At 35.3% G+C, this 17,328-nt stretch overlaps 1 pseudogene; it reads right to left on the minus strand.

The window, feature by feature from the left end:
• Positions 1 to 201: 201 nt before the first annotated feature.
• On the minus strand, positions 202 to 16,625 carry LOC149533172 (ABC transporter G family member 39-like; annotated as a pseudogene).
• Between the last annotated feature and the right edge of the window lie 703 nt (positions 16,626 to 17,328).

Here is a 17,328-nt window from a genome sequence, read left to right on the forward strand (position 1 = left end):
GCAATTGGAGGGTAGGTGTGATGGAAACCATGTCACAATTCTGGTGTGTTCCGTCGCAATTGCGATGCCAACCCCTCCAATTGCGTCGAGGTTACTGTACGTGCGACGGCAACGCCGTCGCAATTGCGACGGTTGAAAGATTAAAACAAAAATAAATAAATTTCGTGCTTTAAGTTGTCCTCAATTGATATTTGGATGCCTTTATTGAGGGTTTATCCAGTAGGACCAGTGCTACTTCCATAGGCAAGCCATGCATTATGCTAGAAAGGGCTGAGAGTACTTTGTCTCAAAATGAAGCTCTCTTTAGCCTGGAACTAGCTTGCTCAAACTATCTACCAGTGCCATGTTTTGCCTGTGATAGGAAAATGTACAAGATAGAAAATAAAATGTAAAATCCATTGGAACAGGCTGAAGAGATCAATAAGGCAAACTCACTCACCTATACAATTCTGATGATTTATAGATTTCACTAAAGTTGACACCTAGACGGTGCTCTTCTGACATAGAAGTTACTTCCAGCATCCATGTAGCTAGATTATAACCTTCCTTGATCTGTGGAACCCCCTCAATGGCCTACATGAATCATTTTCAATTAGCTGAAACATATATGATGATTGCAGCTAGTGGTTGACTCTTAAGCTCAACGTATTGAGAATGTTTGCTAAAAGCTTAGTGGTCAACACTATCCGGCATGACCAATTCCTTGTATATAAAATCAACTTCCTATTGGTTCTAGTACAATAAACTATGACTACTTACAACTCCAAAATTCAAACTGCTCATCAAAAGGTACCAGATTCAGATCTAAATCTCTCAACAGAATAAAACCGTAGTGGATGGCATCTTACCGAAAAATATTCTATAAGTTTGCTAGAATTGTGACCAAGTGGACCTGCATAGATAAGCTGACCTCCTCGCTTCATTAAGAATAGCTGTAGCATATTTCATTTAGCTTTAAGAAGATGCCAATTTCGAATGCTTCACAAAGCTATTTTAAGAAAACCAAATCTTTACCTCATCAAATACCTCGAAGATATCAATACTAGGCTGATGGATTGTGCAAACAATAGTTCTCCCCGTGTCAACTATATTTCTTACTGTTCTCATAATTATAGCTGCTGCCCGAGCATCCAAGCCTGAAGTTGGATCATCCATGAATATAATTGAAGGATTAGCCACAAGCTCTACTGCTATTGTTAACTGCTTACGCTATTCAGTAGATAGACCATTCAGTCCAGGAAGCCCAACCAAGGCACCTCTCAAAGAAGTGAGCTCCACAAGTTCCATTACTTCATCCACAAACATCTGAACATTGAATTTCACATTGTAATATTACATATATAATTAAATAGAATAAAAACAAAAATAGAGCAATGAGGCTAGAGTAGGAATTTAGAATATTAAAAAACAAATAAAAAAGATGGTGCCAAAAGAATTCCAGATTAATATTCATCGGGAGTTCAATTTAGAAGGAGATTGTTACAGTGAATATTTTCGTAACACTTATCAAATCTTTGGTAGCCAGCAACCTCTTTGCACTGGACTTCAACTAGGTTGTTTATCCAGCAGTAGTGAGTCAAGGCATTAATAACGAGAAGTCAAATGGAGATCCTGATTTTCAATGCTCACAAGATCAAAACAGCTTTCGTGTATACACCAAATTTATGGTTGGCAATGAAACTAGGGCTAGGTTTGAGGCACCTACCAAGCTTCTGCATGCTCAATCTGTCAAGTAGATGAGGACACTGCCAATAATCTATTTCTCAATTGTAAGTGGACTGTTCAAATTTGGTGTCTACACAGCTACGATTCTCTACAACCATGCTTCTCTACAGCCATGCTTGGATTGATGATCCAGATATCAAGAGATTTAAATTTAATTGTGTTATATCCATAGTAACAATACGGTTAATAAATTAGAGGTAAGCATTAATTAGAGAGAGATGCCTATGTTCCAATTATGACAATACAAGGAAGCAAGTGGGGAAATGATTATGAACCATCTTCCCCAGTGAGCGATTTGAACTGCTCTCACAATTCCTAAGTTGCCAAATTGGAATCATAATTGGGAATGGGTAGTTGCATACAACATACCAATACAACAATATTTTTTGGGGCTGGGTAACTCCATACAAAAAAAAAAAAAAACAAAAAAGTTACATTAATTTATTTCATTATCCTATACAACTAAATAGTAAATATATGCAGTTAACAATACTTAATCATACTATAAAATAATCTGTACATAAATTGTAAGACTAAAATATCCAAGGTAACATATTTACGCAATTTGGTTACTTCAGGAAAAGATGGTGACTTATTTCAATTTGGAATATGTATCAAGTCTCAAGTCTATCTATGATATCTTATTGAGAACAAAAATATGCATAACCTTGCAATGAAACACGGTAGTACAAGCCTTCCATAGAATATTCAACTATATGTTCAAAAGAGTTAATGCATATACTGTTATTGCTTGGTGTTTTCAAATCTGTTAGTATTGTAATTGTTGAATAAGCAATATAATTGATAAATTGTTATATTATCTCTATAAAAGAAGTGACAGATTTAGACCAGAGAAGCAATAATTTGCAAAATCACTGATTATACCTGATTAATCATGATTGTGGAGCCAACCAATATCTTCCCCGAAAAAATCTCAATTCATGTTTCCTTCCTTACAAAAACAATAAATATATGTAAGATTAGATATAATGATCAGTTCAAAGCCAGATTCAATGAAAAATAGTATTTTGCACCACTAACCTTGTTCAAGGAAATCACTCTGCACATCACCATCATAATTTTTGCACGCCCAAACATAGGCACCATCACTCTTCAAATCATAGGCTACCATGTCATCAATAAGCCTATGCTCATACCTATTCATGAATCAATCATTGAAAGAAGTTATTGTGTGCCTGACAGAATCAAGATAATCAACATTGCAATCTTCATATTATTGTGCCAAGAAACAAAACCAACCAGATTCCTATTGCGTCATATTTATCTTTCCAACTGGCCTCATATACCTCCTGGAAGATATCTTTAAACCTACCAATTTAAGTCACATATAAGAAGAATCTCCGAGAATATGAGGATCCTTAAGCTAGAGAATCATAAAGAATGATAACATGGGAAGTAAGGTGTGTTAGAGAAAAAGGTAAAAATAAGATCATCAGTCCTTGTATTGATTTGAAAACATACCTTCCATCATATTTTTTTAAAATTGTGTTTTTAGTACTTAGGTAAAGTGGCCATTTCTTCTCATAAGCTGTTGCCATTGATGCATCAACAAATGCACGAATAGACTGCACAAAAATAATTTTATGTGCATCAATACCTAATTTCTTCTCATAAGCTGTTGCCATTGATGCATCAATACCTATGACCAATCACGAAACACTCTAAACAAATCAAATCTGGAAATTTTACCTTCTTATCAACCACCTGGAAGGGTTTCAAGGCTGCACACGAGCGCTCCTTCTGACTAGGCAGTGTAAGACTTATGGGCATCAAACTAGCTATATATTTACATCTAACGTGAAAACTATAAGGTCTGTCTGGTTCTGATGTTTACTTACAAGTCCATGATCAAATTAGGAATGAAAAGATACAAACTTTGGTCTTCATGAAAATTTAATACACACAAAACTGAAATACCAACAATATCTATTGTGGGGCTAGATGGATTTATACCTATTTGGGCCTGCTTGCATCTTCAAATATGGGATGCTTGGAAGATTGAAACTGGGCAGAGGACACATTTTGCATAGGAGGACTACTCATTTTCTCATAGTAATGGATAGAGAAAAGAGAAAGAGAAAGATGAATCTCATCCTTACCCCAAGATTGAGTCTTTGCACTGTGCTTTTTATTCAGACCAGGCTTTGATAAGAAGGGAGACAAGGCTTGAGAAGGCAATGGACATGGCGAAGAAGAAGAAGAAGAAGCAGATGGATTAAGCATAGGCCAAAGGGAAAGAGAATATAGTTTCTGAAATCCACCAAGAGCCAAAACAACTTGTCATCTTGTGCAGCTTTATGCCATATCCTATTAACACATGAGGTTGTTGCCAGTGTTCTTGCATCCATGTATCGGTGTAATTGGGAGCCTCCGAGATGACTTCAGGGAGATCAAAATTAAAGCATTTGATATTGGAGAAGGAGCAGGAAATAACAGATCTTGCACTTTGAGTGAATTTTACATCATTTAGGGGCTTGAATAGCCTATTACATCATGTAAACACTACCATCCACCCATAACTCTTCCTAGGACACCCTAGGACTTCAAATGACCCCTTACATCATATAGACTCCCTATTTGTGCCAATTTGAGCTTCACTTACATCTTATTGAGCTTCACTTTGTTTCGAGAATAGTTTAATATTCTCTACTAAATAGGGCCAACCATGTGAAGGCGGAAGCTCATTTGGCCCCACCCCCCTCCCCCTAACATCACTCTACATTCCCCGTTAACATCTAACATTCATTCATTCTTTCAACCATTAATAAAATGTAACATTCAATCAATATCACATGATAACATTCATTAACACATTAGATTCGTTAACATGCAACATTCATCAATATTCTGCATTAACACATAATTCATGAACATTCATTAGCACATAATTAAATTCATTGAGACATAAAAAACAATCATTATCAATTAAGGTATGTAGTGACAATCATTTTTTTTTTTTCTTTCTATTTCTTTTTTCTATGTAAGCTCTAAGAGGAGCATCAGTGTCATCATCAATTCCCCCCTCATCAGTTGTTCTGTTCTCTATTCTTGATGATCTCAAATTCCTATGTTGTTGCAAAGGGGGGTCCTCTACAATAACAAATAAAAGAGTTAAATTAAAAATAATTTATTATAATTGTTACAAGTATTTAATTATTTTAAATAACATAACTATGTCTCTTTACCTGATCTGACCACATCATTTTGTCTAGACTCAACGTCAACATGGTCATGAACATCGACCCCTCGATCCTCTATAGCTGCTATACAAAATGTTACATTAATCCAAACACCAATTGCAATTACATATAAAAAATTTAATAGCAAATGTATACCTCCACCACTGGGATGCACATCATGCGAATCTTCGACATCCACAGATTGTGTAGAAGGATTGTTAGGCTGCATTCCAACATCCTACGCATTGTTATCATTGCTTGCTTAAAACAGATATACTCACTTTATATTGGAACTTAACATCAAATAGACTAATTGGTAAAGTATTCAATTTGAAGTAAATTTCATTTAGCTTATTTACCTGTGGCTGAGATGCATCAGTATTAGAACCTTCCACACTAATTTCAGCTCGTAGCCGTTCAGCCACGACTCTATAGCCTTGTTGGAAGCCAATTCTCTTATCGTCTTCTGTGAGGCATCTCTTGAACTCTGAGCCCTGCATTTTTGCGTGGTATGGTGAATTTTACTTGCATTGTTTCATCAACCAATGGAGGGTAGTTAAAATATCAACAACAAATCATCTATATCCATCACAATATAATAGGAGAAAAATCGAGCAGTTTTGATGGAGCAATCTACTATATAAATGTTGCGTGTTTGTATGCTTTGCTTGTACCAACATATTTTCTCCAAATTCTTAAGTTGGGTAAGAGTTAGTTCAGCTCTTTGGAAATAAAAATGGCTGCAAGTGCTGCTGCATTCCCTCATTCTTTCAATCACTGCCTTTATTCTCAACTATTGGAGGGAAATTCAGTCAAGGGTGAGATTTTAAATAATGTCATATTAGTGAATCACAAGTTTTCTTCACTAATCTAGATTGCAGAGTCTTGACTTCAATTGTTGAATTGTTTATATTGAATATGAAAATCCACTACTGTTATTATATTCTATTGACCTATTTATAATTGATGAGCTAAATAAGGGAGTCCTAGCATTTCCCTTCACATTATATAAAAAAATTGATACAATTTTTCATTTACTAATACTTACAACTCTTGCTTGAAGTTTCGAAAAACCACCAGAGCCGAGCTTGTGTGTCCCGTGCTTTTCTAGTCTTGCCTTTGTTGCCTTTGATGTGTCAGGCAATCTATGAAAAGTTTGAAATATGTTAGATAGTATAAATATGGAGGTTAATTAATACATAATTAGATTCTCAACAGTATCACATACCTTGTTGTACTCTCCACTAGTGTAATATTATTTTTCTTGTCAGCTTTATACTTTCCATCCAAAATCAGAGCCTTCCACTCAGCCTCAGGAACATAGGGCGGACTCTCGTACCTGGGGTTATCCCGTAAAATTTTTCTGTACTGGTCCCTAATATACTTCAAACATAAACCAAATTTTTCAAGGAGCTTGTTTCTCTCGAATGCATGAGGTCCAAAGAGTTGGGTCATGCTCTCTATAAGATCATCCTTCAACGGTTTGCGTTGGTGATTCCACCTTTTAAGTAAAAAAAAACATGTTAGACTCATAAATGAAGTGAAGCTACCTTCAATATAGTTCAAGAAATGGACGAAAAGGAAAAATATTATAGCAATGATATGAAATCAAAATAGTGGTTTGGGGTTTTAGTTAGGATATGATGTTCCATCAGGTACGCATGGTGGGCCCAAATATTCACAAACACTCATCACCAAGTTTTCTCCAAAAAAGATCATTCCCTACAAAACAATCATGGGATCATTAGTCGATGAAGACTAATCAAAAACTAAATTACTATTATATCACTATAGAATAATAATAACTCTAAAGTACCTAGAACTTTGGCTACTTTTAATGGAATGCCTTCATCGTCGCTGACGATCAATGTGACATCCTTCACCGTTCTCATACTAGGAACATAGGAACATCCAGGAAATGATGTTGCAGGTCCTATTGCAAAAAGTTTCATAAGTTTCATAAGTCTTTGTCATGATCGAAGTATAAAAGAACAAAATGATAATTGATGTTATAAAGTTGTAAAAAAGAAACTGTTTGTTGCTTTCATAAGAGAGAAAAAGAGGGATTTGTGTACCAGCAGATGGTGCAACAGTCGATGCATGTAAGTTGCGTGTTGCTGACTTAGCAGTCGAAAAGAGATTTGTGGTTGTCCTGGATGGAGGCGGCGTCATCATAAGATTCAATTGATGTGAAGCTGAAGAATAAAATTGTTAGAGCATGCATAAATATAGAACGCGTGGACTAGCATGGACAAGATTGTTAGAGCATTAAAAAAAAGGATTGTTCGAGCATGTATTGTCAATGATTATGATCATTCCTATATATATTTAATGGAAAACAGAAGTGGGGAATGGAACATGCGATCTACCTGAACCACCTGCAGCACCCTCATCATGGGAACGAGGCTCAAAATCAAGCAAAAAACTCTGTAAAGACAATGCATCCATATTTTAATTAATGCCATAAAAGAGCATAACATAAAAACCATTATTGAACTCTTTTTATAATTAAAAATTTCATTAATACTTACTTTTAAGAACTTAGAGGTGTGCAACAATTCAGATGCCCTATCTTTTATTTGTTGAGTCATAGGCTTTATGGTTGCCAAACATAGAATTTCTTTGCTAATTTTCTTTAAATTAATTTTAATCGAACCGATCGGGTCATCGGTCTCTGCTAAATCGATATAGAAAGGGTCCTCCTCAGGGGGGGCCTGCTGAGGGACTGCAAGTTCCTTTCCCTCCCTCCAACCACTAGCCCTCTGTGACAACAATAGTATTAGTATTATCAAAAGTACTCCAAAACAATAAAGAAAACAACATTAAAAAAATAACATTTTTCTTCTATCTAGTTTGCACAATTACAAATGAGTTTTACCTGCTCATGTGTAGATGAGCCGGGAGCATCGTCAGCATCCCCTCCGGGTGGTTGCTCCATATTGTGCGCCTGTGTCAAAGATGAAGTATAAAAATGTTAGCCAAAAATTTATTGACTAAATGGTATGTTGGAGTCATTGATTAGAATTTGGTTTAATAGTATGTACCACCCCCATGATAGTAGCCTCGTTTTTATCTATGCGGTTCAAAGTGTAATCAATAAGAAGCTCTTCCCCTACACATATTGATTTTATCGCACAGATGAATACACGATTTCCCTCGCATGCCTCAAATATGCAATTGGGTTGCTTTATAGTTGACCTAGGTCGTGTACTATTTATAAAACCCACAATATTCCCTATTGCTTTTGGCCTTCCATCAATGTATATAGACACACTTTTACTTTGATTATTGTCTTGCTGTTGTATATGATTTGCCGAGAGGGCATACCTACGCATACTTTTTTTATATTTAACAATATGCATCCAAATTTTGTAATCGTAACATGGTCCAACATACTCCATCAATTTAGAAACTTTGTTGTAAGACACCTTTATGCCGTCCATAGAAAATAGGCCCAAACCATGTAGTGATGATGGTGCTATGCGATATATCCTCTCGTTAACACAAAAATTAGTGTTTATTGGAGGAAGTTCCTTGGGTACCCAATGTTTCTGTAGATGTTGGTACCTCAAGGGCACCTCGATGTCGCCTTCCATCTCATCATCATAAGAACATGACCCCCCTTGAGCAAGGAAAAATTTCATGCGTTTATTGAATTTCCTTCTAGTCCTTTGACCTCTAGTTAATCTCCCTGTTCTAGATAAACTGCATGTCTCACTTTCCTCTTCTATTCCTATATTTCCCTCACTCGAGGAAGACACTTCTGACAAATACCTATTCGCTGGTACCTACAAATGGGAGAGATCTTAGAAGACATCAATCTTACTATTGATAAGTGTATTAAATAGACTTTCTATAAGGAGTATTGACTTATACCTGTCAATCCATGAGACTGTGAGGGATGCTCCTGAAAGGGGTTCAATTTCCTGCAAATGTAATTCAATTATCGTGAGCATAATCACATCATAATCATAATCACATCCATCATTAGCATCACATAAAAATTAAAAACATTAAAAGGTACACAATAAAACACTTAAATCAGGCTCACATTATAAGCCTACTAGGGAAGTAGGCCTAGTGAAGGGCTAAAACTGGGTTTTTGTATCAGCTGATGAGTTGAGGGCTTAGTCACCTTGGGGACATGCTATTTGAAGTTGTTTGATGTGTGTGGAGGTGGAGGAAACACCTAGACTAAAGCCACTTGCATAACATTTTGAAATTCAGTTAGATATTTTATATTAATTAAGATAACTGTAATTTCTTCCAAAACCCATTATAATAACTTTAAAATGGATTACTGGTTTCTTTTTACTTACCATGTAAATCCCATAGATCCAAATACAATGTTATTCCTATTCTAAAATGAAATGTTAGAGATACTTGAATTATTAACCAACAAATTGGGTAAGCACTTATATTATGTTTTCCCTATGAATTATATTCTAGGTACAACTCCCTTTGATAGATATTTAATGATTTCCCTTTTCTAAACTAAACACTTACAAATGCTTTTGACCTGAAAGAAAATAATGCTCAATACATTCACGCATCAATATGTGTTTTAAATAGTTTTATTTAATTAATTTAGATTAATAGTTAATTTAGATTAGCAGTATTCTATTTGTAGTTGAAACTTGTAGCTTTTAAATAGATAATGAATAAACTATGTAACCATATATATAAGACAAATATATTTCTATCAAGAAATGAATATTAAATAGATTAAGGATTGATGGCATGCCTCTAAATTCCATCATCATCATCCTCATTGTCATCATCATCATCATCGTCGTCGTCGTCGTCGTCCTCGTCATCATTATCGTCATCTTCATCATCATCCTCCTCACCATCATCGTCGTCATCATTGTCGTCGTCATCATCATCATCAACATCATCATCAAAATCAACATCATCTTCATCATCATCATCAGTAGTAGCATCATCGTCATCATCATCTTCTTCTTCTTCATGAAAATTTGTGTCAGGAACATCATCCAATAATTGTCGATCGTGATCACCATCTACATCATCTTCTACTTCTTCGGTATCTTCTTCTTCCATCGCATTATACTTTATTAGCCTTCCTCTCGGTTCATGTCTAACAACAAATGACCAACCCGGTTTATGTGGAACCTCTGAGTAAAATACCTACTCACATTGGCTTGGAAGAACATAAGACTCATCCCCAACTGGCTCAAACAACCTTGTATTAATCATTGTAAATCCATTATCATGTTCAATAACAGTTCTATCAGGATCATTTGGATTAAGTCGTAGCCTGTACCATTTGAAAACGAAGAGTACTAATTTGAAGGAACTAAAGTCACACTCAATTATCTCATCCAAAATGCCATAGTATCGATTTTCAGACTCTTGAGGATGTAAGTCATTTCTAGATGAAATATTAGTCACTTGAAAGACTGCAGTTATTCTTGAATCACAAGTTTTCTTCGTGTCATCCAACACTTTGACTTGAAATTTTTGACCATTACAGAACATAGCCTTGTGGTGTTTAACCTACAATAATATGTGAAACATATCAAAATTATTGTATCGTGAGTTGATAAACATACGGGTGATCAATAAATTTGTACGTACCTAGAAATCTCTTGAACCACGTGCTAAATCTATTTCCCTTTGCGTAACATTGGAATCTCCATTATGATGAGCTTCTTTAACCAATGAAGATACACCTTCCCATGTTAATGTGCGACCAAAATGTTGACATCGTTCAATCCATACCGTCATCCAATCAAGATTGTTTGCAATATACAAATGTAGTGCATCCCACTCTCGAGCACCTGTACAAAAAAAAAATAGACAACTTACAACCGATTTATTTTGAAGATTAAGAAATAATTTATTACAATAACATCTTATAATTTATTACCTCTCACTTTCCTCAATGTACCTTTCCCCATCAAGTACTCCCCTTCTAATTTTTTAAAAGGCTCGAGATCCCAAATGCGATCTACATGGATATTTGATGCAAACTTAGGAAGATATTTAGTAATGTACACCATAGTCTGGTATACCATATATCCCTCTACCATAGAACCCTCAGGATGTGCTCTTTGTCGAACCAAAGCCTTCAAAGATTTCAAATGCCTCTCAACCATCCACATTGACCTAGTGTGTACAGGTCCACACAATTCAATCTCCTCAACTAGGTGTATGAGGTAGTGTTCCTGTGCATTGAAAAAAGTTGGAGGTAGACACTTTTGCATTTCACACAGTAAATGAGGAATTCTTCTCTTCCAATAGTTTATATCTTCTTTATGGATTTCTTTAGATGACAACCACCTACATTAAGAGATTCAAGTCACAAAAAATATATAGATATAAGACTTTACAAAATAATATACAATAGATTACATAGCAAGAAAAACAAATCACGAATATAATAAATATATACAACAAATTGAGCAGATATTACTACTTACCTCATATATTTTCCAAGATCGTATATCACTTGTTTGATGTTATTGTTGAAGTGCTCTGGGAGAGATAGAGGAAGCACGTACTGCAGTAATTATAAACCAATCATTTCATTGTTTTCTAACATAACATAACGAACAATTCACGTAGTTTATGAATATATTGTAAATATAGAATAACATAACTTACCTTGACAAAAGTATGCCAATCATGCGTTTTGAGCCCTGGCCCAAATTCACTTTTTTTTGATATGAGATTGTTTATGTTCACAACAAATCCTGTGGGAAATCGAATTTTTCGTATGACTTCTTTTATGGCATCACTTTGCTGCTCCGTTAATAACCATGGAAGGGCACTTATATTAATCTGATCTCTGTTGCTATTTGAGTGAATGAAATTTTTCAATGCATGATTGGATTCATGTATGTCATTACAAATTTTGACAATTTTTTCTTTGTCACACCTTCCATCCAATATTTTCCACAATTTCTCTGTTATATTCTTTCCAATATGCACAGTATCAAACAAATGCACAATTTGTAAGTGCTCGTAGTAGGGCAACCTACTAAATTGTATGGGATAGCTTTTTAGTCCCTTTGGAAGGTTGTCAGTATTGCCTTGACGACCTTCACGATCATCAATTACACAATTAGTCAACAAAAATCACAATAGAAATATATAAATTACAAACATAAACCATTAGGTGGAACGACATTACCTCGATGATTAATTCTATTATATTCCAACTTCCATAGGCGAGGTGTCATTCTTCGTGGCTTTGATGTAGTCTCTTCTTTCCCATTGAAAAGATGTTTTTCGTACTTCGATACTTATGATTCCTGTGGAGGAAGTGTCTGCACTCATCAAACACCTGCTTTCCTAAACTTTTTGAATGACGAGATTTCATCTTTGGACCACAAACTAGACATGCAATTTTTACCTTTGTTTAAAGACCTACAAGATAATGATGTAATTGGATTATTAAATATGTTGATTTTTATAATTAGAATTATTGTGCGCAACTTGAATTCACTATAACATACAACAAAAATGTGTTAGCCCTGGGGCATCATGTATTGTCCATGCAAGTATTGCATGGAATTGAAATTGTCTTTGTCATATTGGTCTAGACACGTCATACATAGTGACACCGTTCCATAACTCCACCAACTTGTCGATAAGAGGTTCAATATATACATTCATATCTTTTACTTGATATTTACCTACTTGAATGAACAGTAACATTACATAGTTATTGTGAGCGTTTTACTGCAAGATTTGTAAGTACATGTAAATTAATAACTATCAAATGATAAGATACCTGGAACAATCATTGCCAACATAATGTGCTCCCTCTTTATTGACATCCACAGAGGAATGTTATTGTTGATAACAAAAACAAGCCACACTGAGTAAACAGATCTCATCTCTCCAAATGGATTGACACCGTCCGCTGCCAATGAAAGCCTGAGATTACGAGGTTCTTCTTTGAAGTGTTGCCACTTTTCCTCTATGTGCATGAATGCCGAACCATTCGCAGGGATTCGAATAATGTCATCTCGACTTCTATTGCGTGCATGATAATCCATAAATTGAGTCAAGCTACTACACCTGAATAATTGTCGCATCCGTGGAATAATGGGGATGTAACGAAGAACCTTTTGAGGCACCTTTTTTGTTAGTCGATCTGTTCGATATCTACTCGTATGACATACAGGGCATTGTGTTGCAAATTCATGTTCTTTATAATATATAATATGATCATTGGGACAAGCATGTATTGCTTCATACTCCATTCCAATATCTTTCATAACAGCAGTTAATTCTCGATATGAGCGAGGTAGAATATTTGATGATGGTAACAGAAACTCGCCTATCAATCTACAACAAAAAATATAAGTTGTTAATATAAACAATATTAGTGGTACATTATTCACCCTTTGTTAACTATAAAGACATATATGACATACCTTAACATACGTGACATTGTTATGTTGGATAAACCATTCATAACCTTCAAGTTCAACAACAACAATACAACAGAGAGAAGAGTTGTTTGGGAGTCTTTGTATAGGGGCTCGTATGCCTTCTGAAGTAGAGGTACATCGAGGCTATCATCATCATCATGATCAGATATGCTTGGACTAGATGTGTCATGGATCAATGTATTTATACCATCCTCTTCAATTGTGTTTTCTAGCACATGATCGTCATCTTCCATGGGATCATTATCTTCACCTTGGATATTTGCACCTCCATGTTCCTCCACTTCTAAAACCATATTCTTCGGATTATTGTGGTTCAAATCATGTACTTCCTTGGGAAGATCAACCTATATAAAATTGATTAACATAAATAAACCATGATCATCAACTCATCATCAAGTGATTTCATATGTATATAAATTGTTAAAATGATATAATGAACGACTTACCAGTGGATGATAGTCATGCCCCCCTTTAATGTGACCATTCTCCCTACAATGTCTCTTAATTATTTTGATTAGCAGTCTTCTACGATTTAAGCCCTTACAAATATTGCAAGGACAATAACATTTTCCATCACCTTTTCTTTTCAAGTTAGACCACAATCTAGCGATTGTCTCCCTATTTTGTTCTTCACTTATATTATCTGACATGATCGTTCTTTGCAGGAAGCAAAAATCAGGCTATGAAAACTTCGGTCTACTGCAACTTTCAAAAACTAAGCAAAATTGTCGAAAGTACACAAATCTTCTTAGACCTAGCTAAATACTTTAATATTTTAAAAATACTTTCTTTGACCTTATTCCTAAGATTATTTGTAAAACTTTGACCAACCGCTTGAAGGTCTTATTTCAAGAGACCTTACAACATTAAGCCACTAAAAGAAATTTCAAAACATATAAGCTAAAAGTCTAGTTAAAATATACATTAGAATAAAAAAAAAACAATTTTCATACCCAAGCGCGCGGCTATAACTCATGCAATAGCCTTCTTGCTTAGCTATAGAAGCTCTCCAACAATAAAATTATACAAGCTACAAGGCCTAACAACAATTTCAAAACATATAAGCTACAAGTCTAGTTAAAATATACATTAGATTAGATTCAACAATAGCAAGCAATGTTATTCAGAATTCGGTTCAACAAACCTTAGTAGTGTAAATAGCCATCTCCTCTAAACTGGACTCCAAACACGAGGGAGCATTCACATACTCTTCCCCTAAAGGTATCCTGAAGAACAAAAGCCACTATTCTTGAGTTTGTGAATTGCACCTCGAGATGAATGAAGCTTAAAAGGAATGAAAATTGTTTTCATACATTTAAATCAGGATGTAACATTTATTCATAAGTATATACCTTGCAAGCACTTAAAATTATTGTTATATGTGTTGTGGGAAAAGAAGAATTTTATACTTATGTGTATAGATGCACTTCCTGTATGCGATCCAAAGCTCGAATGTTATCAAGTGTGTCCAATGATGGGGAGAGATCTCCGTGCAAGCAGAAGATCTGCAATGAAACAAAAGAAAAGAAAATTTTCTTATAGTAAGAACAAGTTTGTTGTGCTACACAGGGTACCAACAAAATAGTGTATAATATCTTTTTCTTTACCTGGCTTTCAATTCAACATGAGAGCCTTTAATAGAAAAGTCAAGTTGATAACATATTTAACAAGAGCTGCAAGGCAGCATAGTTCTTGCGTAAGTCCAAGAAAATGTGTGAGGATTGACATAGATTTGCGTAAGTCCAAGAAGATGTGTGAGCATTGACATAGATTTTGTGAACATTTTCTATGTAATGAAGATTTTACTGCAAATGGAATGAACCGAGGGGTGGATTGGTAAACTGATTATTTGTATCAAATGGTGTAAAATTGAAACTAAAACCATTTCAATTGGCCATGCCACTCATGGACTGTTCCTCCATATGTTATAATACTTTCATCATATATCACAAATATGAAATAGAATATGTAGCACACTGAAATAAAGCATTAAAAGATAGTGTCTAAATGTAATTAAATATATGGAACTGGTTATAAGAATCTGTACAAATCAATCAGAATGGGTTGAAATCAGTGCCCAACTTAAGAAGATCAACACTAATAATATGTCAAATATTTATTGTTAATTTCTACTCGTAGCTGTAGGGAAATTAGGTAAGCGAGCAACAAAAGAGCTAATAGTTTGTAAGAGTATACCATTTAAACTGTGTATGCTCATTTAACAAGAGAGCCCATAATTTGGCATGAAATACTCAAGACAATATATTTGATATGCATCTTACTTCAGCATTTCATGTAAACGTGCATATCAACTCCAAGTGTCAAATGTCAGCTGTAAGTGCAACAATGCAAGTTTCCATCTGTGTAACTTGTTTTTCTACTACAGTCAATGCTGATACATCCTGCTTTAACATAAATAGATTCAAAAGGAAGCATTGTCAACTTAAGAAAAATAGTAAAAATATACAGATGGATAAATGATGCATTTGTTTGGTATATTGTTAACTAGCTGGAAGTTAGCTTAATATTTTGCAGCCACAAAGACTATTTTTTCCATATTATCATCTGCAGGTTCATGCCTCCATCAATAGTCCAAAGATTTATCTCCAAGAACTCAGAAACAAATTTGAGACATGCAGGCTTTTGTAGGTTGTGGAGTTTGTTATGGCAAGTCTGATGACTTTCAATTTGTTCCATTCAATGTTGTTGATTGACCAGTCTCTAAGGATAATAGAGTCCTCATTGAATCTTGTTCATCCTACAAAATTGAATTGATATGTAGTATGACATGTACTGTCCCTAATCCTCTGTATGAAAGTGTGATTACAGCCTTCAATGGCATTCTGTGCTTTCTCATAATGTCATGCCTTTGTTTCATTCTGCATGACCCCTCAACCCTACTCTCTCCAACATCAAGTATCCCTGAAGCATGATCCCTACTCCCTCTATTAGCATGTATTCTTGAACCCCAATCCTCGCTATTTGAAACAAATTTGAGACATGGGGGAAGTATTCTTATTTCCTTCTTAGGATAATCAGAAACCTAGACCAAGTTAGGAAAGAGGCATTCCTATAGGCAACAAGGGATTAATTATTTATGTTATTTTTAGGATTGAGGGGGTTATACAAGAAACAATACCCGACCCTCATGCATGCATGCACACCCTGCAGGTTCATGCACCGTCGAATAGTAGGGCATCAGGGCGGCTGGCTTTTTTCGGTATCTAACCAGCCAGCCAATAAACTCCATTTCCATCTCATAGATATCCATTTCCTCTTTAGACGCGGCTATTCAAGAATGGGCCAAGTGTAAGGAAACTTGGCAATAAAGAATATAACCGTTTCCACATAACCCATAGTAGATCTAAAATAAATACGGAATTAAAATCCACATGCAAGAGAATATAAAACATACCCACAAAATTGTGACACAAGATATACCCTGGGAAACCCTCATTGAGGGAAAAACCCAGCCTCCAAAAGCATCCATCATCATGTATTATTCAGCAAAAATACCATTGCCATATAACCATGGAAGCCTTCATGGCCATAGCCACAACCAAGAAAACTATGTGAACAAGCATGAATCCACACATCCCATGCCATGCTTTCAACCTTCACAAATGCTCCCTTGGCTAACCTGTCAAGCCTTGTCCCGCTTGACTCTTGCCTTTTGTCTTCTCCTTGTCACTCTTCCTCTCTCTCTATACAACAACTACCCTTGTGGCTGCTTATATAGTAGCAAGTCCCACAAAACCACCAAGTGGTATTACATAAACCATGTGCTAAAACCATGTGCTACCTAACCCACTGACCCCACATTTAATATTGGGCATTTAATTCTTTTCCCCAATATTAAATAATTACATGAAATATTTTCACAATGTTACAATACAACTCATCAAGAATATTCCATGGGAATCTTTACATGTTGCACGTCCATCTAAGTACAACATTACATAATAAAATAAAAT

This window comes from Cupressus sempervirens, chromosome 10 (assembly GCF_028749045.1).
Source record: "Cupressus sempervirens isolate cs-2001-9-10 chromosome 10, ASM2874904v1, whole genome shotgun sequence".
In the NCBI taxonomy this organism is placed as follows: domain Eukaryota; kingdom Viridiplantae; phylum Streptophyta; class Pinopsida; order Cupressales; family Cupressaceae; genus Cupressus; species Cupressus sempervirens.